This window comes from Ixodes scapularis, unplaced genomic scaffold (assembly GCF_016920785.2).
Source record: "Ixodes scapularis isolate PalLabHiFi unplaced genomic scaffold, ASM1692078v2 PGA_scaffold6__148_contigs__length_123643588, whole genome shotgun sequence".
Classification (NCBI taxonomy): Eukaryota; Metazoa; Arthropoda; class Arachnida; order Ixodida; family Ixodidae; genus Ixodes; species Ixodes scapularis.
The window spans coordinates 36,519,851-36,546,065 of record NW_024609881.1 but is presented as its reverse complement, the minus strand read 5'-3'; the positions used below and the strand labels follow the sequence as shown (position 1 = coordinate 36,546,065).

Sequence of the window (26,215 nt, the reverse complement as noted above, 5' to 3'; positions counted from 1 at the left end):
GAAACAGGGGATCTTCGATAGAGCGCGCTTCCTGTTTCCACCGCGAAAGGGCGAGCAATGCGATGAAGACGCCAATAGCCATAATGATACATCTTCATTTTTACGTTTATTTGGAATCACTTGTCGTTCAAATGTCTAGACTAAATGAAACATTTTTTTTTCGCACTGAACAGATAGTAAAACAACGACTAGAAATACAAAATTATCTTGTCTAGAAACTCCCGACTAGATCATTATTAGGTATTGCTCTTGCTGTTTCACTTTCCTTACTTCACGAAAACAAAAACTTGCACGACTTCAAGATCAGCCCAGGCTCTGTCCGTTTCCTATACTCCTGCTAATATTTCATCTGCTCTTTGTTCGTTGTGACCCGCAGAACTAGCCAAACGTCTTTGTAAACGCCATTTCAATGTTCCTCGCGTTGAACCAGTCCACAATGTCCACCGTTCGATTGACATGGGGAAGCATGTCGGCTGTCCATCCGTGCACAAGCATCCCTTTTGTGTGAAAGCCGGTCAGCTCCACAGCAACGCGGTGATGCAGCCTTTCGTGTACTGAAGAGGGATCGACCACGGCCAGCACGGCGAGGAAGTCTCCGAGGCTGAAACCAGGGCTTTTTCCGTTTCCGAGACAGCAGCTGATGGTGTGATTTGTCAGTGCCTTGAGGAACTTGGCCTTCTTGCCCTGCCCTTCCACTGTGCTGTTAAATACGCCCTTTAAAACAAGAAAAGATACCAGGATCAAGCCTGCACTCGCGGGCGTATCATTGGATTAGGGGAGTAAGTAGATACAGACGCCGGCAGATTATGATGTGCAGGGCGCGGTTATTCCAGCTCACCTGCGTTTTTTTTCTTTCCTCAATATTATGGTTGTTGTTTTTGTTTTGTTTGTGCAGCATTGTAACACTATCCTTTATTGTTGTATTGTTTGCGGAACAAGTTTAATATGTTGTTTAAGATTTATTCAATGTGCCTCTACATTCGTTTTGACTGTGTATCCTCTCGTCTGAAATGTGTCTATGACTATGCATATGAATCTATGAATCTAAGTACCCATGACTATGACAATGTATCCTCCCTTCTGCAATATAGTAGTGAACCAAAATATATGATATTTCCGCTTTTGCGTGGGTAACTTTTCTTCCAACTGGGATATAGATATGAACATTGCGATGGAACACTACATTAACTTATTTATAGAGTAGAAACTGATGCTTACTTAAATATGAATCAATCAACTAGACGTCGAGCAGTACTTCTGTAAAAGAAACGAAATATCATATCTTTTTGTTCACTACTGTATATATGGGCGGTTTCATTTGGGTTAAGGCGACGAGGGGCAGTCATATTTTTTCGTTTGCTTGAAATTTTTATATTTCGTGGCGGATGTTCCAAAGAAGAACAATCCTTTTTATTTAAATGCCCCGACATGTTCCATTTCTGAAAAAAAAAAAAAAAGAAATCTCAAAGAAGCGGGTTGGGACGACGAGGTTTTGACAATCGTCGTGTGTAGCGTTTTTCAATCACTCTCAATCTCAAAGTATTCAAAAGAGAGCATCTATATCTTTAGTGTGATATATTTGCAAGTAGGTAAGTCGACATTATAACTACGTTTGGGGATTTTTGTAAAAATTCCCAAACATGCCTCCGCGATCAACTGTGACTCTGAATTGCAGATATTTTTTTTTTTCGAGTCGACTGTGTTTAGTATTGCTTTTAAAATAATACAACGTGTAGAACCTTTCATGGCCTTCCAAATCAAACAAAGTTCCTATTTTTATCATGTACGAGTACTGAGAAAAAAATTAGGAAACAGAAAAGGTTTTCACTTTTTGTTCAATATCAAAATGCTGCATATTTTTTTTTGTCGGGTTCCGTTTTTTTTTGTACACTCTTCTTTTAGCCAGCATACCTTCTGTTAGAGGTATATGCACTAGTTTTGAGTTTGAAGCCTCTAAATCTGCTAAGAAAGAGCAAATGCTGATGGTGGGTTTATGGGTTATAGCTGTATATTTTATTTTTATTATAATAATCTAAGGGACGTTTCACAAATAATCATATAAAATACATTGACGTAGTTAGGCGTATAATAACAAGTTTGTGATTCCAAACGTCTAAACACTAAAAACTCGCAGCTGCCGATAGCGGATTTTCGGACAATTTCTGCCGCTGCTTATTGGAGAGGACTCAAGCCTAAACGCTATGCGCTACATAATCTGTACTACGTTAGAAATGTCAAAGTATAATATTGTAAAACATTAGAGTGACATACACATCCTATTGGAAACCTAGATTTTTATATGCCAAATTCTATATTTTAATGCGAAATTCACGTTGATAACAAACCAGAATAATTTTTTGGCATATTGAGAGGCTGAAAACTCAAAACCAGTGCATATACCTCAAAGGGAATGTATTCTCGGTAAAAGAAAATGGAAAAAGAAAGCGGCGAAAAAAAAAATTATTCAGTCTGCTAAAATTGAACGAAAAGTGAAAACCTTTGTTTCATAATTTATTTCTCAGTACTCGTACATGATAAAAGGACAAGCTTTGCCCAATTTGAAAGGCGATGAAAGGTTCTACACGTGGTATTATTTTAAAAGCAATACTAAACATAGTGGATCCAAAAACAAACAAAAACATTCAGAATTTAGGTTACAGTTGTCCGCGGAGGCATCTTTAGAAATTTTTACGAAGATTGGAGCGACGAATAATAAATACTACTTATAATGTCGTCTTACCGATTCGCGTATATATCACAATGATATATATATATATATATAGAAGCTCTCTTTTGAATACTTGGAGATTGAGATTCGTTCAAAAACGCCACACACAACAATCGTCAAAACCCACCATCGGTATTTGCTCCTTTTTAGCATATTTACAGGCATAAAACTCAAAACCCGAGCATATATCTCTAACGGAATGCAATCTGGGTAAAAGAAGGGTGTCTTGAACGAGGTTAGCAGTGAAGACTTCTAACCTCGTGTTTCGTTCTTCTGAGTTGGTTTTCATTAACGCCCGATTCAAGTGCCTGCACAGCAATAACAAAATAGTCGGAACTAAACACGCCGTACGTTTCTTAAATTGTCGGCTGTATTTAATTAAAAAAAAGCGGGGAGACCACTTTTTGCATTTCTAGCTTCGTGACTAGTTCTTCTGAATTGGTTTTCGACTAATGGTACATGCAGCTGCCTACACAGCGATAACAAAATACTCGGGACTGGAGACGCCGTATGTTTCTTAAATTTATCGCTGTATTTAATAAAATTAAAAAAAAAAACGGGGAAAACATTTTTTTGCGTACCTAGCTTCGTGATTAGTTCTTCTAAATTGGTTTTCGACTAACGCTAAATTCAAGTGCCTACACAGCGATAATAAAATACTCAGGATTTTACACGCCGTATGTTTCTTAGGATGTCAGTTGTATTTAATTAAAAAAGAAGAAACGGGGAGAACATTTTTTTAACAACTTCTTTTGGCTCGAGCTAGTAAACACTAGTTAATGCCTTTACGTGCCAACGTGCGGAACGAGAGGATTCCGTTGATTACCCATGGCAGAGTGGACTTGAGAACTGCCTCCCAGGGCACGATGGTGACTCTGCATTCTACTCGATCAAGAACCACCTGGGCGGCCTCTGGATCCACCAGGAAGTTGAACTCGGATCCAGGCCGAATGTTACCGTGCCCTGTTTTTTTTTTTTTAAGGATAATTTTAGTAGGTTGTTTTACAGGATAAGCATAAACTCAAACTCACATTCAAGGCTATCGTTCCGCTGCACCCACTTATTGACTGTTACTCATTTTGCTAAAGAAGTACCATCTTTGCACCCAACAGATGCTCCCCCATTGTAGAATAATTGAGTTGTGAGTATGTTTACACAACCGGAAGTTAGCCCCAATGGGTGGCTGGTTGCTCAGCTTTAGATGAGAGATTTATCTAATGCAGTAGAACCGCTTGTTACGATAGCCCGGGATCGCGGACAGCGGTGTCGAGGCGCCCGCCTAGAGAAAAGAGGACCCGCAGCCTGGTTATGGTGGACGATGAGTGACCGCGAGAGCCTGTGCTCAAGGTGGCGATCAATGGAGCCTGACGAGACTGGCGGGCCATCGAAAGTTAGGCCGCAGGGGGGCGCCACTTCACTGTCAGACCGCTAGCCTGTTTTTTTTTTTTTTTCTTAGCATGCACCACGCAATAGTGTGATACACGACCAAAAGCCGGTACGATGCTAATTTAGATCGAATCGGGCAGGGGTGAGGATTGAACCCAGTATTCCTGGGTCATGCAGCGCGAGCTGTCGCTACACATTCTCCGAGCTGGTGTGTGCTAGCCCACTCAACCACTTTTTTTTTTTTCCCACAGTGTTTTAGTGCACAAAAGACTCATGCGGGCAAACATGTTTTCAACACACCAGCCGAGCCACGGCCAACACTGATTGAATAAATGGATCTCAACGTGGCCAGCCTGTCCAGGACAGGCGACCAACCGATCTGGGACCTGTCCCAGCACCTGATATACTTCTCGAATTTTTGTGACGCTCTGAGAAGAGAACGGGCGCACAGGATGCTACGTCTACATCGGCAAGACACACCACCATGGGGCTCTTCCAGATGTGTAAACCAAGCAACTTAATTAACTCATAGGGCAGACGATCCGCTGAGTTAACGCGCAAAAAAAGTATTCCATCTGCAGTTAAATTCCATTCTTCAGAGCACGCAGCACCACATCTAAGTAAAAAGAAATGCGTCATAACAATCTAAAAACTGATCTTCTATAGACTCGCGCTTCTTGCAGAATACGCCGTCCATAGTCCAGGGAACGGGTGTGCCCTTTTAGACGCAGCCAGGTCTTAACCGGGAGTGTTCCAGCGTGAAGTTGAAAAATAGGAACTTTTACACTCGCAAAAACCAACATTTCTCTTCTTTTTTTTTACGCGATGGTGCACGTTTCGTCCCAATAAAACAGATTCTGGTGAATGTTTTGTTTTTCTGTCCGGGAAACTGTGCTGTTTTCATATGAAAGACGACAGTATGGACACATTTTTAATCAAAATGAGGTCATTATTTGCCCAGAGACTTCTGAAATTATTATTTAAGCTACGTGGTACGTGTGAAATAGGTTTTGCAGCAGGGTCAAAACTTTCCTGAACTATAATTTGAGCAAGCTTAAACGTGAATGATCACTAAACGAAACCCGTGTCGTTTGATGCACGCTAAAATATTCCAAAAAGGCAAACAACAGATTCCCGCTTTTTAAGCAGCATACACATTTTTTTATATGTTGGCACGCTCACCAGGGGAGTCTATTGCGCACACACTAATATCCATTGTTGCTTTTCTTTTGAGAGTAACTACGCGACTACGCCGGTTTTGCACCATGAGCAAACAATGACGTCATTGCCACTGAGGTTCAGAGAAAAAACAATGCGATACTTGACTGTGCTGAGGGGTCAACTGCTTGAATTACAACTTAATCAATTCTTTTTCTCAATAGAGGATAATGGAGTTGTAGCTTACCTTCGATGTTTCCCCCCAAGATGAAGATTTCGCTCACATTTCTTGTTATGTTCGAATCAACCAAGAGCGCAATGGCAAGGTTCGTCAAGGCTGCAAGCAGTATGAGCGTTATTCGGTTCGGGCTTGCTCTAATCAACTCGATCAACTTTAACGGTGCGAAGGTATCATCTCGAGCTGTATTTTTCTCAATGACATATTTCGATGCCACGTTTCCGAAGTTGTCGGAGCCAAAGTAGTCCTCTTCGGGTTCCCAGTGCCCGAGGATTGGCTTGTCAGCGCCCTTGTAAACTGGAATCTTAAAAATACAAAATCAAGGTTAAGGGACGTCCCTTCAACGTGAAAAAGGAAAAAACGTTAATCCTATACCTCAAAAAAAAAAAAATGTGGGCCGAAAAAAAAAATCACGAGAAAAGCTTAAATCCTTTATTTCGCTCTCAACCATTTTCGTGAGACGTTTCAGATTCACATGAAGCAATTCTCAGTCTACGTGGACAGATTTTCTATCCACGTGGCAAAAGAATGACATAAGCAAAGCGAACGACTGAAAAATCTCTCCCCGCGATTTCGCGCGCGTCGGTTCACTTCAGAAGTTTTCGTATATGTTTTCTTTTAACTCGTCGCTATAGTTCTGAAATTCTGAAATTTAATACCTCGCGAACTGAGAAAAGAAAACACAAAATCGGTTAAGCTGTCATATTTAGATGTATGCCTTATAGTGTATGAAAACCTATTAAAATGCAATGAGCACCATTTATATACAATAATGAGAGCGTTTCAAATCACTAATTACAGAGCGTCACGAAAAAAAAAAAAACTGTACACGCTAAAATGGTTCTCAAAAATCAAGGTCTTGAGAGATCTTGTATGAACTTCTCTCAAAAATGTCTGACTGGTTACAGTGAATTGCTAAAAATTCCAGTCGGGGTGCCGAGTGCAAAGAAAACAAGAAAAGGATAACCGATTTTTTAAACGGCTCAGCGGCAGCTCTCGGAGAGACACCGAACAACGGCCATGTTTCTTTCCCTTATCCAGAGATAGCGCTACGGATTCATTGGACGGTGACTGGACGCGCCTAGAGTCACTAAATAAAGCTACGCTTTCAGAGTACCGAAACCCCCAAACTACGCATCTGAAGCCCGTCATGCGGGGCCATCTTGGGTCCGCACGCAAATGGAGGAGTGACTGTAGCTGAGCCAAGCCGAGCTGTAGCCGTCGCCTGCGCCAACTGCCGCGGCCGCAGCTGTGGCAGCGGATCAAAGCGGTGTTGTTCGTATCTCAACGTAACACGGAAAACGCGCGCGCCGAGCGACGGTCTTCAGCGTGCGCGCGCAGTAAACAGCAAACAACAGCTGGCAGAGGATCGCTGGACCCAAGATGGTGGTGTTAAAAAAAACGCGATGATGATGATAGCGGCTCACGTGACTGCCGTTGTCCAATGATGCCGCAGCGAGCCAGAATATTGTTAAATAGAGCAACCGTATTGTCGGAAAAATGCCAAAGAAAAGGAATGCGTTACTCTGAAAGCGTAGCTTATTTAGTGACTCTAGACGCGCCGAGTGAAAAAGCGTGCTTTCATACGAGTTTTCAGTTCCGTGGGATATTTGCCAAAATAAAGTTGTTTGGGTTATCAGTTAAGTCTCACAATTCAGAAAGTCTCAAGCCATAAACATGAATAAATAAAACTGTCAAATGCTACACTTCAAGTGACGTACCTTCGTCTGCGATGGTTCTTGTTTCGTGCATCGCCTGCTTTCTGAGCTTGACGTTCGCGCTTCTGTCTCAGTTCGCCAACTTCATTTCTTATCGCCGTTTCTTTTACTATTTTGTTCAATTCCTCACCAGCCGACAACTGAGCTCCAACGAAAGGTTCCAGCTGGATTTCTGTTACAAAACGACAGGGAGTTTCAAGCAAGTGCGAACAAGTGCGAACAAAGTGCCGGGCCGCCTTCAACAGAAGACCACCCACTCGGCAGAGTATCATCAAGTGGGTGACATGGTTTGCTCAAGACGGAAACGTGACAAACAAATATCCGAACTGTGTAGAAACATCGCCGTAACGAAAAGAGCGTCAAGTCGTTCTTTACGCTTTCGAAGCGGAGCCCCATCTCTCGATTAGGCGTGCTACCCGTCAGCTCAGCCTAAGCCGGGGCTTCGTGTGGCGGGTGCTTCGCCGGCGAATGTACCCTTTCAAAGCGCAGCTCCAGCACGAACTGAAACTAGAGGACTACGCACGGGGATTGCAGTTTTGCGAGGACGAGCTGGAGCAAATTCAGGCAAACCTCAGCCACCTGCATTTCCTGGTCTTTACGGACGAGTCTGTTTTTCATCACGACGGCCACGTCAACAAGCAGAACTGCAGTTTGTGGTCTGGTACGAACCCGGACTGATTCACCGAACATCCTGTTCAGTTGCCGAAAGTCGTCGTGTGGTGCGGCATATGGCGAAAGGGTGTCGTCGGCCCGTTGTTTTTTGACTCGACGGTGACCGGTGACACCTCAAGGTGCTGGAGGAAGAGAATTTACCAGAGCTGGAGTCTGCACACTCGCAACGTGAAGCTTGCATATTCCAATAAAATGGAGCCCCCCCCCCCTCCCCGCCCCCCCCCCCCCTCTGCAACCCATGTGAGAGCCTGGCTCAACAACAAGTTTCCCGGGAGATGGGTGGGCCGCGGCTCTCCGAACATGGATTGTCCTCCTCGGTCTCCAGACCTCACCCCTTGAGATTTCTTTTTGTCTGGGTTGTACGTAGAAGTCGAAGTGCACGCCTGGCGATTGAGGACCCCTAGGAGCTGAAAAAACACATCATCGACGCATTCGAAGCCATCTGTGATGAAATGCGGGAGTCCGTCTTTCAGGACTACGAGAGGAGGCTGGAAAAATGTATCGAAGTTCGCGCAGGGCACGTCAAGCAGAGAGTTTCACTTTTTTTTTTCCTGCTAGTATATGTGTGTGTGAATGAGGCATTTGACTGCAACTAGGAATGCCGCACTTCAAATTTCAACGGTTTTTTTCGGAGCCACCCAAACACTGCTTTTTCGGGCACACTCCTGGCTGCCCCTCGTGCCTTATTCAAACGTCAAACTCTGAAAGCAGACGATGCACGAAACAAGAACCGTCGCAGACGAATGTACGTCACATCTGGAGCAGCATTTGACAGTTTTATTTATTCATATTTATGGCGTGACACTTTCTGGATTGTGAAACTTAACTGAAAACCCAAACTACTTTATTTTGGCAAGTATCGCACGGAGTCAAAAACTCGAATAGAATCGTCCTTTTTTGCTCGGCGCGTCCAGTCAGAGTCCAGTGAATCCGCAGCGCCATCTCTGGAGAAGGCAAAAAAACGTGACCGTCGTTCGGCGTCTCCCCGACTGGTGCCGCTCCGCCGCGGAAAAAATATGTTATTATTTTCTTATTTTCCTTGTACTAAGAGTTTTGACTTGAAATTTTAGCACAAGAATGTGACCAGTCAAACACATTTTCGAGATTTGCCACAAGATCTGCCAAGGTCTTAGTTTTTGAAAGCCATTTTAGTGTTTTATTATTTTTGTGGCATTTTGTACTTTTTAGTGTGGCTCATTGCTGTTACGTTGAGGGGAAGTCGGGACAGACACCGGGGCAGCAGGGCTTACTGCTTTATTGAAACATGGTCCATCGTCAAGAACGAACAAGATGAAAGTGATCCCCACAGCAGCGGCGTTCCGCTCTTCTAGCCAGGGCGCCAAGCGATAACATATGGCGCGCATGCGTGGGGCGGTATATCACTCAAAGATATGACATGTAAGTCACCGACGTAATATTTTGCAAGTCACCGACGCAACATTTCTTCCCCTTTTAGTCTACAGTCGCTATTACACCAACGTACATTTTGTAAGGCATTAGTATAAGTAAAATGTAATAACACAACTCATACAATCCAATTCAATATTCACACTCAATGATACGCCAGCCTGTCTATTGGTCTTCTGGCACGAGTGCTTCGCCTAGGAGAGACGTGCGGGTGAACAGGACCACCCAGACCAGTTTCTGCGCGGCCTGTGCCGTCAGCCGTTTCCACAAGTGTATCCTCAGCGCTGTCATGTAGAGCAGACCAATAAGGTTGAGCGACCTGTTTTGGCACGGGGATATGTGCAGAGTTCACGGCTCTCAAAGGCTCTGCATGCACAAATCTGATGCGCTGCTGTACCCGTACCCAAAATGTAACGTTAGACACAACCTTGATCATTTTTCCCCTAAACCATTTGACACTCTCACCCCTCACGGATTTCACCATTACTGCGTCCCACACAGAAAAGGTGCAAACAGTACCACGTCGTTCATCCGAGCTCTACTCGATGCTCTCCATTTTGGTTTGCATTGCTCGCGTCATGTTTGGTTTCAAAATAGATAACCTCGTTCGCAGTTTCCTTCCGAGAAAAAGTTCACTGGGAGTTTTGCCCGTAAAAAATGCGGTGTCATTCTGTATGAAAAAGAAAATTGTCAATCTTGTGCTGCATGCTCCTTGTGCAGTCATTCCTTTGGTCTGCCAACAACGATTTTAACAGAGCCTTCTTTACAGTCTGAACTACCCGTTCAGCGGCCCCATTTGACTGCGGGTGGTATGGTGGCGTTCGTATGTGCTTGACTCCGTTCTTACGAAGGAATTCTTGAAACTCGTGACTAGCAAATTGTGGACCATTGTATGTGACAACTTGGACCGGTTGTCCTGACGACGCAAACACCGACCGTACGACCTCTACCGTCTTCTGAGCGTTTGTGCTAGACATGAGTTTGACTTCAACCCACTTGAAATGCGAGTCAACCATAACCAGAAAAGTCTTGCCATCTTTTTCGGCGAAGTCCAAGTGGACGCGTTCCCAATTATTGGAACACCACAACCACGGTTGTAACGGTACAGTCGGTACCGAAGCGCGGACACTGTCACAAATATCACTCTCTGACAAACCCCTCAAGCTCTTTGTCAATGTTGGGCCACCAAACGATCCCCCGAGCAAGCATTTTCATCTTGTTAACTCCTGGATGTTCTTCGTGCAGAAGATCCAGGACGCTTCTCCTCAAGGACCTTGGAATAACCACGCGGTTTTTCCATAGGAGGCAATTCATGTTCATTGATAGTTTGTACCGTCTGATAAAGTATGGTTCCAGCTCTTTGTCAACAACTTTGGGCCAACCATGCCGAGTCATCTCGTGACCATGCCTTAGATGATCGTCTTTCTCAGTTTCTTTTGCGACATCTTTAGCTGTTAGCTGCATGTCAGGAACGGGCGAGAAACAATGAACAGCTTCCTGCGTCCGCGGACAAGGTAACAGTAACCTGGACAGCCCGTCTGTATTTCTAATGCACCCACCCTTCCGATACTGGATGGTGTACTGGTAACTGGCAAGTAAGTTGGACCAGCGGCGTATTCTTGCTGCGGCTATGGAGCTGGAATGCTTTTTCGGGTCGAAAATGTACGTGAGCGGTTGGTGGTCTGTTACGATGGTAAACGGACGGCCATACAGATACTTGTGAAATTTCTGTATGCCATACACGATCGCCAACGCCTCTCTTTCGATATGAGCGTAGTTCCGCTCAGCGGCCCTTAACGTTCTAGATGCATAAGCCACTGGCCTTTCTTCTCCGTTGATCACATGAGAGGTAACTGCGCCCACACCGTAAGAAGATGCATCACACGTCAATTTGAGCGGTTTCGCTGCGTCATAGAGCTCAAGAACAGCATTGCTGCACAGGAGTTTTTTGCAACACTTAAAACTTTCTTTGCACTCCTGCGTCCAGTTCCATGCGTTTCCATTTCAGAGCAGTTTTTGCATCGGTTCTAGCGTTGAGGCAAGTCACGGCAAAAACTTTGCGTAAAAGTTCAGTAAGCCTAAGAAAGCCCTCAACTCTTTCTCGTTTTGTGGCTCTGGCGGTTTCAACACCACTTCCACCTTTTCTTTTGTTGGCTGCAGTCCATTTCTTCTTATCTCGTGTCCAAGATACCGGACACTTTTCAGAAAAAAATTACACTTCCTCGGGTTAACACGGATTCCGTGCTTGCGTAGCCGTTCCAACACGCGCTCGGTGTTTGCTGCGCATTCTTGGTGTGTTCTACCGGAAATTAGAACATCATCGAGGTAGCAAGCAGTGCTTGGCATTTCTTTAAGGATCTGATCTATCACCGACTGAAACAATGCAGGCGCACTTGCCACGCCGTAGGGAAGTCGTCGGAACCGGTATATCCCGAGGTGGGTATTCACCGTTAGAAGCTCTTGCGAGTGCTGCTCGAGCTCTAGTTGCAAGTAAGCTTTTGACAAGTCGAGGACAGCGAAGACTGCTCCTCCCGCTACTGCCGCAAAAATATCTTCATGCAACGGAAGCGGGTAGTGATCTACTTTCAAATGTGGATTTACTTTGACACGATAATCCCCTCAAAGTCTCACTGTCTTGTCTTCCTTTGGAACGACGACTAAGGGTGTTGCCCAATCGCTGTGTTGAACTCGGTAGATTACACCGTTTTCTTCCAAGGATTTTCGTTCTTCCTCTACGCTTTCACGGAGAGCATAAGGCACCGGCCTTGCTTTGCAAAAAATAGGCCGGGCATTATCTCTAAGAAGTAAGCTTCCTTTGAAGCCTTTGATTACGCTGAATCCGCTCTCAAACACGTCACTGTACTTCTGTTTTCAAGACACTTCCGTCATGACCGTGTGCACTGAGATTACCTGAGACCAGTTCATTCGCACTTTTGATAACCAGTCGCGGCCCAGCAACTTTGGAGCGACTGTCCCTTTTGCATCCTGCGCAATGATCAACGGCGAAGTGTGGTCGCTTCCCTCGTACGTTACTCGAACGTTAAAACGCCCTTTCACTGGAATCGAACTTCCATTGTAAGCGTTTAGCCTTAACTTGCTTTTTTCACAGCGTTTGTTTCCAAACGTTTTACCAAATGAGCTTTCACTCATTATTGAAACAGCAGATCCCGTATCTACTTGCATTTCGACCTGTTTGCCGTCAATCATTACGCTTATACTGTAGGCGTTTACCTTTGGCTTTGCTCTAACTTCGAACAATTCAGTTTCCTCAACGGCTCTCTCTACTGTGGTTACAGCTTTGATACTTCCCTACTGAAAAAAACCATTTGGCGCCTGTATGAAAATAAACGGGTCTATAGCGGTAACAGTTTAGCCATACCGGTCACCAGTTTGCCAAAGGGGTCGCCCTTATGGCTCAAAGGGGTCCCCCATATGAGCCATAACGGTCACCTATTTGGGCAAACTGGTCACTTCTTTGGCAAACGGGTCACTCGTCGGGGCAAATGGGCGGCTCGTTTGGGCAAAGTTGTCGCACGTTTGCTCAAACCGGTGAACATGTTGCACAAGCGGGTGACCGGACTGTCAAACTGTACCGGTTTAATCAAACGGCTCTCGGGAGCCCGTTTGATATTGAACGTACAGAACGGCGGCCTGGGCACGCCTGGCTGTTTGAGCCGTCGCAGCCAATGTTTCCGGAAGGCTGGCTAATTTCAGATCGTCCGCGTAATGCAAGTAATTGTATTTAAATTTTAAGTGCGCTCATGTGCGCTTATACTGCAACTAAAACGAACACATTTTTTTTTTCTTTGACGTAAACGCGCGACGTTGGTGAGCCAATATTTTTGACAGAACTTTAAAACTGTGTCGATCTCTTTTGCCTAAATTTTCTTATTCAGCTCGCATCTCTCTCGCAGAAGACGGGACCGCATGAAAGAATGCACTTCTGGAGTCCGTTTCACTTCATTTCAAGACGCGGTGAAGGTAGCGCGAACACGTGCCTGCAAGAACATCGAGCATTGCGAGAGCACGCCCGCCGCTGCAGCAGTCAAATTACGAGCTCGTGCTGGGTGCTTTTTTGGCTCGGGCGCTAGCCGAGCTCATGGCCGACGCCACTTCCAGCGTGCGTACTGAAATGCGCGCGTTTCGCCTGCTTTCCAAGGCTGCAAACGCGACGTGCAGTGGTAACTCCAAGAGAGAAGAAAAGCGCGTGTACAGCGGTCCGTGCAGCCTCTCTTCTAGCATTGACTGCATTGCCACAAAAAGCCAATGCATGAGGGGAGAGGGTTGCTAGGGAGGGGGGTGGGGTGTCCCGGTGTCTTGCTTCTTGACCTCGCCGTCGCCTCCTTCCTCCTCTCTGGTCGGCTCTGTCACGTGACCAGAGAGAGGGTAGGGCACGCTCCACGCTGATAAGCATAGCCAGATCCGGCTGCGCGCGTGTTGACAGTCGCTTGTTTTTTGTCTGCTTGTTTTCCGTTGCAACTTAGTTTGGTCCTGCCTGCTTCGATCTGCCGCCTTTCCCTGCGGTCTTATGAGAATGTCTCTGCACCAAATGTTCGAAAAGTCCTACGCGTATATCGGCGACAAGCGATTCTTCAAAGAAGTCAGGAATTCTTGCGGTTTGGCTGGGTTCGGCAAATGACAGCTTGTGCGCCGCATCGTGTTGAAGCTTCAACGAGCCTTCCTTCTCGTTTTTGTGTTTGTGTGGTTCTCGTGCTTTGACCGTGACGGAAAAATATCACGGATTACATCTGTCAAGTCCGCTATTATTATGGTAAGTGCACTGCAAAATACGTGTTGGCAACGATTGACCGCTTGTCTACGCGTACTCTTCCAGGTTATCCGTAGAATTATGCAGCGCCAATTCACGCGGCAGCCGGGAGAATAATTTCCCCGAAAGTCTAGCTGTGTAGTCTAGAATTACCTCGGTTCTTTTTTGCTTTGCAATCTTCTCAGTTGTATAAAAGCTTAAAGTGCCTCGCACATTTCACAGATCGGTTGCACGTTTCTACTTGTCGTCAGAAGAGGTAATAAACTTCGAGGAGAATTCAAAAACAATCCTTTGTGTCTGTTTTCTAGCTGTCCATTTGCAAGCACCTACGCGAGCGCATTTGTTCTCCGTGTTTTCTCCATGTTATAAATACGTTTATGAGATTCGGGACGTCTTAAATAAGTTTAAAACGACCAACCTCCCAGACGATACCTATTTAGGGCTAGCGAATCCGAATGGCACGTTCAAACGTGTGGTCACGTGTCAGGTCGAACGGGCATCCGTATCAAATGGGTACCGTTTTGAACGGGTACCGTTTCAAACGGGTACCGTATCCCATAATCACGTTTGATTCAAACGGATCGACAGGTTTGATTCAAACGGGTCGACCAGTTTGAATTTCAAATGTTTTTTTTTCAGCAGGGTTGTTCTACACATTTTCGCAATGTGGCCAGGTTTTGAGCATTTGAAACACGTGCTCTTTAAGTAAGGACACACCTCTGAATTTTGTGCGTTACCACACCTAGTACAAGCGACATTTGTCTTTGAAGCCGGAAAGTTCTTTTTACCTTGTTGCTGTGTGGACCTTCGCTGCCAGTTGACGTCTTCTTGGAAACTTGTGCTAGCTGAGGGTTCTTCTGTTCGTCGAACCTCCTTGCTTCTTGCTTTGTCCTTGCGCGGCCTCCATTCCCAAGGCAGAGCTGAAGGCCCGGTTAAAGGTGAGATCTTTATCGCTTGTCGCCAGCAACTTGCAGCGGATTGCGTCGTTCTGTAGTCCCACGATGAGGCGGTCTCGAAGCGCCTCCTCTAGAAACGTGCCGAAGTCGCACGTAGCTGCCAGTTTCTTGATTTCCACGACAAAGTCACTGATGTTTTCACCTTGACGTTGATCCCTTCGGTAGAATTTGTATCGTTCTACCACCGCCGAACGCCTGGGAGCGTAGTGGTTCAGGAGGATCTTGACGATGTCGTCGTAGGTGGCTTCCAAAGGCTTTTTCGTAAAGAGCAGATTCCGAAGTGTGGTGAACGCCGCCTCCCCGATAAGCGTGAGAAATACTTGTTGTTTGGTAGCCAGGTCAATCTTATTTGCAGTTGCGAAAGCTTCAAAGCGTTCCACGTACACTTCGAAGTTGCCTTTCTCCGAAGAAAATTCCGGAGGCTGCCCCGATACGGAACTGTTCTGCATAGTCCTGTCTGAAGTCTTGTCGTCCTCTTCCACGCTCAAGGTTCTTCAGCAACCAGGCTTGCTGACCGACATCTCGTCGCCACTGTTACGTTGAGGGGAAGTCGGGACAGACGCCGGGGCAGCAGGGCTTACTGCTTTATTGCAACATGGTCCATCGTCGAGAACGAACCAGATGAAAGTCATCCCCACAGCAGCGGCGTTCCGCTTTTCTCGCCAGGGCGCCAAGCGAAAACATATGGCGCGCATGCGTGGGGCGGTATATCACTCAGAGATGTGACAGCGCAAGTCACCGACGCAACATTGTGCAGGTCACCGACGCAACAATTACCACAAGACTGATCAGTCTTATGCTACAATAAAAACAGTTTTATTAGAGAATTAAACGAAAACCACATAAATCACCTCCGCAGCCGCGAGCACAATTAAACCGAAAATAAACAAACTAATCGTGATAAGTCCCTCAGCGCCTTTTATGCGCCAGTCAGGTAACTACTGCGATGAAAATATATTTATTGCCCAGGTCGCGACCAAGCCCAGCATTATGAGTGTGCTTGATGCCCTTTTTCGCCTTTAGAAACTCCTTCTATCAGAACAAAAATGGTGTCTAAAAAAAAGCGTTATTTACTTTTTCGCGCAAAATATTTAAGCATCTCCATGGCTGTTTGTAACCAGAGTGTCGTTGAAAAACCAACCGTGGCGCCTAAGAACCACAGCGAAATTTGCATTTTAGTGGCGCCAATTAACACGTAACCCCGGGCGAGCAGTTGAATGCACTCTTACTTGAGGCTCTCTATCTGCTGCAATCATAAGTGCCTCCATTTGTCGGTCGTTACGCCTATTAGAGGCATTTCATGAGCAGACGGACGCCGTAGGTAGCTAACTTATGCTCTTCATTTGTTTATCATTACACAAGTAAGCTCATGCTTTCAAATTCTGATGGACAAGACGTGCCATCTTTAGTCATCTCTACATAATTATAGTGCAATGTGTTAAGAAACCTATTGATGTACGGTCCCTTGGAATGTTGAATAATGCTTTGGCTTAAGCGGCCTGTCACCGCAATATGCACTCCGCACCATACAAGAGTAGGCTGTACAACACTAGAGCGCACGATCAACCCAAGAGCGCCGACATTAGAGCGCCGACAGTACAGCTGCACGATGTTAGCGCGCGCGACGCGATTGCGCCGTGACGCGAGAGGGCGCGATACGAGAGTGCTGCGACGTTAGCGGGCGCGACTCGAAAGGGCTGCGACAGTAGCTCGCGTGTCAATAGGGAGTTTTCGTAGACCGCGCTGCTCTTTCCGCTAAGCGTTCCGCAACGAAGAAGTTGCTACTGCGCCTGCGCGCCGATAGCCTTGACTGTGGAGTTCCCGCTATCGTAGCGGGTTGCGGAGGGCCTTGCGGGACAGCGAAAACGATCTACAAAAACTCCCTATTAGAGCGGCCGCCCGTCGCAAGAGCGCACAATCAGTCAAATCGCGAGTAAAGCCCCTCTATCCTGGAAAAGGTGGCGCCTTTCATTGTTGTGGAAATACTCTAGACACGTACCCCTTGCCACTTTTGAGAAAAATATGGCGTCTGAAATCTAGCTCAGTGCTGCGCTGTGCCGCCATGATATTCCCAAAAGCTGCACGTTGTACGTGCCTCATGCATCAACGAAGCTTGCGCTATTTTTGAAACATGAAGGGGCTTTAAGCGCGAGCGGCCCGACCCAACCGACCACTTGCTCGGACATTGCGTGTTTTATGTGAAATTTCCGGGGATTTAAGGCGAAAAATACAGCTGACATACGAATCCTTGAATCAATCCTTTAAATTCACTACTCGGGGCACTATCCTCGTGTAAAAGTTCGGTGTTTATACATGTATAAATATTTTACGTTCAAACTCTTATTTCTGTTTGTGCTGAGACGTTTTCTTCCATCTTCACATATTTCTGATATCGTTGGTATTCGTACACTTCTGAATCAAGGCATTCTTCTACAACCCTAGAAGATTGAACTACTTTTTAGAACAAAGATGGGGAAGCTACGATTCTGTAGAATGCAGAGAACGGTCTAAGTAGACTCATTTTGAGACATGCGAAAAAGGCATTGCCTTAAGGTTGTGTTTTTTCCACAACAGAAGGTGACGCCGTCACCGTATCCGACGCGTGAACGAATTAAGATTTGAGAAAATAAACTCTCTCAAATATATTTCGCAAAGTTTCAGGGAATGTTTTCCTTTATCCGTCAGAAGGCTGGAGAGCTGTGCGTCCGATGAAATTGCGCTAAGACTTCTTTTTGACGAGTTTTTCACTGATTGCTTTTGGCGGTGATCTTTCTTCATTACGGTCATGGGCGCCACAATCAAGTAGCCAGGGGAGGAGGGGGAGGGACCCATGACTCCCGGCTTCCCCCCCTCCCCCGAAATCTTCCAATTGACTGGAATCCTCCCCCCCCCCCCCCCCCCCCCCCCCCGGAATAAAAATGCTGGCTACGCGCTTGGTCCCTATAGTATTTAAAAGTTTGTGAGAGACGTCTAAATAAGCACCATACAGATCGGATCCCAAATACCTGTCGACAATAGACCAAATATAGCAAAAAGTAAAGTATTAATAGCATATCGGAGAGGCGCACCGCAGCACTGAAGAAATCTTAGACTCGCCGCTCCACCCAACCGCAGAAATCCCCTGTGCCTATCTGCCCCACCCCACTCCCCTACCCCCTTTGCTCACCGATGTCAGTAAACAACGGGTTAGGAATCATCGTACCCGTTTTATTTTTATTTTTTATTAAAGGCATATTCAATGACTTAAAAATCACCAATGCTCCAATCCGATCCGACCCACAATTTTGTTCTGCCTGTGGAGCCGGGGGTACATCACGCATTTCGCGGTGTTCGCTCAACCACGGCCGGACAGGAGGCGCGCGCTATCTTTCTCTTCTTACGGCCTTTGCAATCGCCCGTGAGTCAATGGCATTTATTCTCCGTATGTAGGTCACTTGCTTGCCGCCAGAAGCGCAACCACCTCACCCCACTTAGAGTTTTTGTATAGGCTCCCTATGGGAGCCAGAGTTTCGCGTTTGCTTCCATATGCCGCGTGCCGCCCTCGCCGCTATACGCCGAGATCCGATCACGTGAGGAGCTGTATCAAATGTCGCGCAGCAAAGTAGATGTTGCACGCGCCCAGGCGTAAGAACCGCGAGGTCACGTGAACGCCGAGGTCATGTGACCACCAAGGTCGCTCCAAGGTCACGTGACCCCCTTAAGGTCACGTGATCCCCAGAGGTCGCGTGCCCCCTCCAAGGTCACGTGACCCCCTCCCCGAGGTCATGTGACCCGTCCTCCCACCTTCCCTCCGAAGTCACGTGACACCCCCCTCCCCCCGAGGCCACCTGACCCCCTCCCCGCGAGGTCAGGTGATCCCCCGGAGCATATTCAAGAATGAGGGGAGAGGATGAGAAGGAGGAGGGGTTTACCCTCCCCTCAAAACCTTTCCCTCCTCCTCCCCCCTCAGTACACTTCCCTACTCATTCCTCCCCAAGAGCTGGGCTCTAATTCGGCGTTACAGGGAGTTCTAAACGGCTTTCCTTTTTTACTCCCGAATCTTTCGGAGATGTGCGTCAAATATTCACCGTTTTGGGCTCATTAGAAGCGGATTAGATAGTGGCTGAGGGCCTAAACGTAAGGATCAGGTATCAAAGGTTATAAAAATCTCGGCCGCAAGTTGCGACAGCGCTGAGATACACTGGCAGTCGCGCTCTGTGCAAACGGCAAAGGGTAGCCCAGGGGTTAAAGCCCCTCCAGGGGTGAGGTGACAGTGCCTCCCGCGAATTGCGGCGGGAGGTGGCTATTGCCCCAATTGCAAAGGCCGGAAGAAGAGAAAGAGAGCGCGCGCTTCCAGTCCGGCCGTGGCTCAACTGGAGTGCGCTCTCGTATCCTGAGCTCCGTATTTTTTATCCCGTTTTTTTTGCGCTATTTTTAATATGAAAGCTAAACCGGTCATGCGCTCTCGTGTCGTGTGCGCTAGTGTCAAGCCCGCTACTGTCACAGCGCCCTCGTGTCGCGAGCTCTAAAGACGCTCTCCCACAAGGGTAGATCAATTCTTATCATTCCTTTGGTCCAATTCCTATCGCAGTTTCCTTAATCAAGGTTAAATGTTTCAGTGGCATTCGCTGAGTGAAATACACCTCAAACAGAAAATCAACATTTAGCACGCAACTTTGTTTCTTTGCATTCGCTCATTACGGTCACAGAGGATACTTTTACCTTTGATGAGGTATTATGATTTCTTTAACCTCTGTTTTGCGGCTATCTTCTATCGCTCTATTTCACTGTCATTTGTTGTTTTCAATGCCCTCTAAGCAACATTTGGGGCCAATAAATAAACATGGAATTCGTTTCCGCGTTTCAGAGCACAGTGAATGCTTGCCTTTGGGAGCATTTTTGCTACGCCATTTTCAATCTATGAAGGTTTCGTCTTTTGGAGCAATACAGATGCCATCATTTGTGAATGACTTCCTTGGTTGAGGTTAGCGACCATAGAACGTTTTAAAGGTAAAACACGAGTGTTTCAATTTGTTACGGGATTAAAGGCTCTTCTCCACATTGCTTTTTCATGTCCTTGCCTCCATTTTTGATATTGCAATGTTTAAACAGCTGGCGCAAATTTATTTTCGTCTACCGTCTACAAACCCATACTCGTCGACTTCTCTACGATAGCAGCCAAAGGAACAAAACTGACAGTATTCAATGCTTCACATTAGCATTTATTTAAAAAAAATAGGTAATGCTCTGGTAGCTTATTTCATTATTAGCGAGTTTTAGTAGACCGTGTTTCCCGCTCCGCTAAGCCCCTCCCCTACCCGGAACTCTGCAGCCAAGAACATCGGCGCGCTGGCGCAGTGCCAATTCCGCGCTCCGCTCTGCAGAGCGGCCGCATGAAAACGGTCTAATAAAGCTCCCTATTCTGTGGTCACGTACGCACCGACGGGCAGCGGCTCCAGAACGAACATTTCTACGCTCGACCCGAACAGCTCCTGAAGACATCGGATTACGTTACCCGACTAATGTGCCGCGTCGTCGGCAGAACTTGCCGCATCCTTGCTCGAGTTCCCCGCAATATCCAGTTTACATAACGTTGAATAAGAGCCCCAAGGTTCACCATGGCGCCGCGAGTACTGTTCTCTAGTCTGGCAATGGCTGCCGTATGGCCTCGAGATTGCACAACTTCATGGCACCGCGAGGGAATCCTACGCACGAGGGTATACACAAATACGGCGCAAGATTGCACGTGGAGACGGCATGGAGGCGGCTTGGGATCAGCGGCCGGAACAGACGCCAACTTCGCGTCTTCGTCGTTATTCCAAATTCGGCCATGTAACCATGACTTAAATAAATGAGAGGTTCTAATAGAACATCCCAAAATTCCACAATTCCGAACACAAAAGAAACCATAAAACTGCCCGTATCTGGAAGTAAGAAAAAAGAAAAAAACAAAACATTGTGGTAGGCATTAAGTAGAAAGTAGCAGCCAGCACTCTAAAGGCGCGTTTCACCCTGCAAGTGGCAACTTTCGTCCAACACGTTTTCTTGTCGCAAAAGCGACAGTTCAAATGCGAAAGTGACCGGTTCGGGGCAGTATCTTCCAGACCAAATTTTCGGACCGGTCGCCTCCAGACGCCCGGCGGCTGAACGAATCAGCAGCGCCTAAGAAATGGACGTATGGTGAGCCTCGATATTGCCTGTGTCATGTATGCGACGTGCATGAGGCAGCATATTCAGCGCCGTCGCCGACGGGTTGTCGGGTTGTGTGATTGTTATATTTTTGTTACCCGTGGTGTGCGCTGATTGGCGCGTCGAGGAAAGGCGACGTGTGACGGAAGGAAGAATCGACAAGACGGGCACTCCTAGGCTGGAGCTGGTTCAAGCAACACTTGGAGCTCGAATAAAGCGCTCCCCCCCCCCCCCCCCCCCCCCCAAAGGCTGGCTCCCTGCCTTTGCGGGTCCCACGGCGCCCAAACCACAAGCCGTGAGACCCGGGAAGGCAGGGAGCCAGCCTTTGGGGGGGGGGGGGGGGGGGGGGGGGGGAATTTGTGCCGAATAAGCAACCAACATGTCCGTTCCTAGCCTCGGAAGTTTGGTTCGCGGCAGCGGCAGCGGCCGCGCGGGTTGAAAGATATGTACTGTACCACTCGAGGGAGGGCACGCAAATGGAGCGATGGTGCTTTTCTTTATACGGCTCCAACGAACCGACGACAACATCGCGAATATTTCTCTTACCGCAAAAACGGCGCAGATGTAGCTGTGTGACAATGGAGATTGGAATGCAGCCAAATGCGAGCCGAAGCTGTAGCGGGAAGGACCTAATCGACGGCGGCTCCCCGCAGCCTCTGATAATCGACTTGCCGGTTCTGGGCAGTATGAACGTCGGTGGTCTCTAGTCGAATATTACTAGTCGGTTCCGCGACCGCTGCATGTCGCAAATGTGAACGCTTCTAAAAAGTTCTGTGCTCAGGAAAAAAACTTGTTTAGTTAGCTTAATTTATCCTACCATATCCTGCCACCCTTACAGGGATCGTCCTGTAAATTTTTGTTTAAGGGAACGAGTAAATTATATTGTCACTGCTTTAAGTAATATCTTGCGCTAAATATCCAAATTTATAATCCTCCCCCGCACAAGTAATTGACTTTTAAATTAAAAGAGCCCAACTGCTCAGATTGCACCCATCAAACGCACGGCGTTTTCGTTGGCAGCAGCGGAAGCTCTGACGAAACATCATCCAAAGAGAGCCACGACATCTCCAGCCTAAAGTCTTTTTTAGTTTCAAAAATATCATAAGCTGCATCGAAGCACGAGGGACGTGCAGCGCGGAGCTATTGGGAAGATCATGGCCACACAGTGCAGCACTGAGCTTGATTTCAGACGCCATGTTCTTCCGAGAATGGCGAGCGGCACGTGTCTCGATCATTTCCACAACAATGGATGGCACCACTCTTCCCAGGATAGAGGGGCTTTACTCCTGACTGCTGTCTCAGTAAAATAACCTCGTTCTTAAAAAGACAACATGTACGGTGTTGGGGGAAGCTCAGCTCTTCGACGGCGATAATTGTACGCACCATCAACCATGTTGATTGAAGCCTAGAATACGTAAACCCCTGCGACTCTGACGTTACCATGCCTCATATGACGTCACAATACGCCCAGCCATGCGAACTGCGAAATTTGGCGTGCGGTGGCGTATTGATGTTCACGGTTGATTGAACAAATATTGAGGACACTTTTAATGAAATAAATATATCTGACTATATTTCAGCCCACTCTACAGCGCGAAAACTTAGTAACTTTCGGATTTCACCGGACAGACAATCGCCTTAATTTTAAAGGTTTTTTTTTTTTCTAGGAGCTTGCAATTAAACAAAGAGTTATTACAATAAACACTAGAGGCTGAGCTGTAGCTAGTTTCTACGGGAATTCCGGTTGCAAATTGAAGCAGACAGCATGCAGTCTACATTTCCAGCCTCCCTGTGTATTCCTATGAAAACAAGCGTGACTTATGTCTCTTCACCGGAAAATAACATGAATAACTTTTGTGATTTCAGTTACCGGATAGCATGCACCTTTGTTGGTATTGTGAAAATGTAATTTCTTTATTTATATTATTTTTCTCTACCACTGAACGATGTTAAACTTCACTCTATTTCAGGCCCAAACCTCTGTTTCAAGGAAGGGACGTGAAAACGAGCGACGATTCTAAGCAAACTGACGATCGAAAGGAATGTAGAGTGTATTCAAGGTTTGCTAGCATTTCGGTGGTGCTTATATATTGCTAATATGCTCGTCCTGTCATTAGATGAAAATGACTTCGTCGTGCTCCTTTACGATCGGTTAAAGAAACGGTGGAACCCAAAAAATAAATCTCGTGAGCTACGAAAGTTGTCTTTTTATCATTTTCCATGTCGAAAGGTGTCTTTTTATCATTTTCCATGTCGGGCAGTTTTTATCGGGCACCTGCTCTATGGCTCACCTTATTTGCAAAGATTTGGACCGTGCGGGTGATGATTTGAACCTAGAACAAGCATCTTCGCACATATTCATGAGCTGAAAGAATGAAGCAGTACTTATTTATTGGAAATCTGACTATATTACGTGGCTTTCAATTTATTTTTATCGTCTGCATGCACAATGAGTTACTAATCCAGTGTTATTGCGTAGTTCTTGCCGTCTTTCTTGGTTTTCGCCGTGTCCTTCGATCGTTTGGCACGTATATGCCCGATGTTGAAAAGCGTCGACGCCGAATTCGCGCTAACAGTGTCCGACACTGCACATAAATGCACGTACGAAGCGGTCTTACAACGTTTTTGATACCACAAATTTCAAATAGAAATACTGTAACTGACCAATTATTTCATCTGCGTGGCTGAGAAATTTTACAATGTGCCTAGTACGTACAAATTATTCGTGATATTCGCTCTTATAAACGAGCACAGAGAGAAAATGCACTGGCTTTTTCCCATGGAAATGCATTACCGGAAGTCAATTTCTGACTGCTTGCTGTCTGCTTCGAAATGCTACAGCACACTAGTGCCGGCCGAGACTGTAGAGTTTGTTGCAATAACTCTATGCAATTGCGTTGTGATTTATCATTTATCTTTTGTCGGTCAACAACAGCAAGCCATTGGTAACGTGACTTTTCCCGTCTCTATAAGTTTTGACTTTCGCGGTATTTCTTCTTCTTCGCATCCGGTTGTCGTTTTGCTGTTTTGCCCTTCGGTTTTATTATTTATTTTTCGGCCTGTTTTAACAGCCATCGCGTTCCTATCCGTAGTTTTCGGTAAGTTTTCTGCGGAGTCGACACCGTCTCCCACTTTCCTTCGTCGTCCCGTTCTTCCCTGTTCGTAACTCTTTTTACTCTCTTCCCGTTCTTCGTTCTCCCATCTGGTTGTCGTTTGCTGCTGTGCCTTTTTAGGCTTAGTTTTGTTTGTTCTTAATCTTCTGGCGTCATGTTGTGACAGCCCTCGCGTTCGTGCGCACGTACTCCTTATGGAGGACATGCGCACAAAGCGTCGCTTATCTTCCTTTCCTCGTCCTTTTGCGCGTCTTATCTCACACGCTCTTAGTTTTGTACTATTCTCTATTGTAGGCGTTTACTTTTTTTTTCTTTCAAATTTGGAGTATTTTTAGAATTTTTAATCGCGGTGCCCCCACGTTCATGCATAAGCGAAGGTACCAATTCTGAGCCTACTGACCTTTTTGGACCTATCAGGTTTTTACAAAGCGGACAGGTTCAAAGAGATTCAAATGAAAATAAATTATTAATAAATAAGAAAACGTAATGAATAGAAAATAAAGTATAAAAAAATTAAACTAGCAAATAGAAAAAAAAGTATATTGAAGGAATTTCCCACAAGAAACCTTCAGATGTTTATTCTATATAAAGCTAAATATTAGCCTGAGACAGAAGTAAGCAAAGTCTCGTAGCGGCAGCGAAGTATCTGATGGGCCTATGAATTAACTCGAAAATCTGAAGTTTCTTGGATTAGTCTGAAATATAAATTACTTTGCCTTCGAACGTTCATTAAAATGTTACAGACAGCCCATAACGCACTGCCCAGTATGTGGCATATTCAATCGACATATAATACTTCCGAGATTGGTTCAGAAAATAAAGAGAACTGCGAAATTCTTTTCGTGAATATATGGTTTCTTTTTTTTTTTTTGCTCTCTCTCTCTCTCTCTCAAATTTCAAAAGGCCCAGAATTCACACGGTCATAAACACGGTATATATGAAAACTGTAATTTTTTTTTTAAACATTAACGTTATATTCATTTACGCACCTCTGCCATACTTTCACAAGCACGCCTTGGTCACCCGTTCTAACGACACGTGTTTATTTATTTGATCTTTTTAGTGCCCATGAACTGCCCCCGGGCCTACTGAAGGGTGCACTAACTGTCAAATAACATACAATATTGACGCAGCACGTCTGTTAAACAAAAATAATACAATCATTTAAAAAAAAATTTAAACCAACGTATATAAAAAAAAGAAAACAAAAAGCACTAGTACTGGCGTTTGCGAACTATGTTCGCAAACGCAAGAGATTAGCATTAAGTGCAAAAGAAAAAGAAATGACCATGCCGTAGTCCCTAAAATAATACTCGCAGTTATATAAGGTTTTGCGTAAACTGTTCAGAAACGAAAGTTGACGGAGGAAAAGTTGCACATCGTTTTCCTACATAACAGTTCGCGCTAAAAATAATAAAAACAGAAACGCATACACAAGAAAAGTGCCTTCACTTGCTGCGACAAAACGCTAAAGGCTATGAAGGTCCAAGTGTCGGTTTCGACCTGCGGATGTATTAAATTCACAAACACGAGCAGAACGCTGTTCGTCCACCACCTTGCGTATAGAAACAGATGCAGTCTTACTTTCAAACCTTCTTAATCAGTCCTCGTAAATTTGCTAAGTTGCACATACCTGCGTCTGCCCAAGCTCCTTGAGCACTCTCATTGTGTTGTTATACGCGTTCTCCATATTGGTGTTGCCAGCGACGACGGTAATGGCTTCGACGCACTTGCTCTAAGACATCATCCCCATCAGAGCCATGGCATCGTCAACGCCCGTGTCCACGTCCATGATGGACCTCATGTCCCCGTACGGACAGAGCTTGAAATTGTCCACCGAATAACGCATTGCAATGGCGGCTGCTGGTAGGAGCACAAGCTTAGCCCAACTACCAGCCCACAT

The 26,215-nt window shown here is 45.9% G+C and overlaps 1 pseudogene; it reads right to left on the bottom strand.

Annotated features, from left to right (window-relative positions):
• Nucleotides 1–229: 229 nt before the first annotated feature.
• LOC121838372 lies at nt 230–26,215 on the bottom strand (annotated as a pseudogene).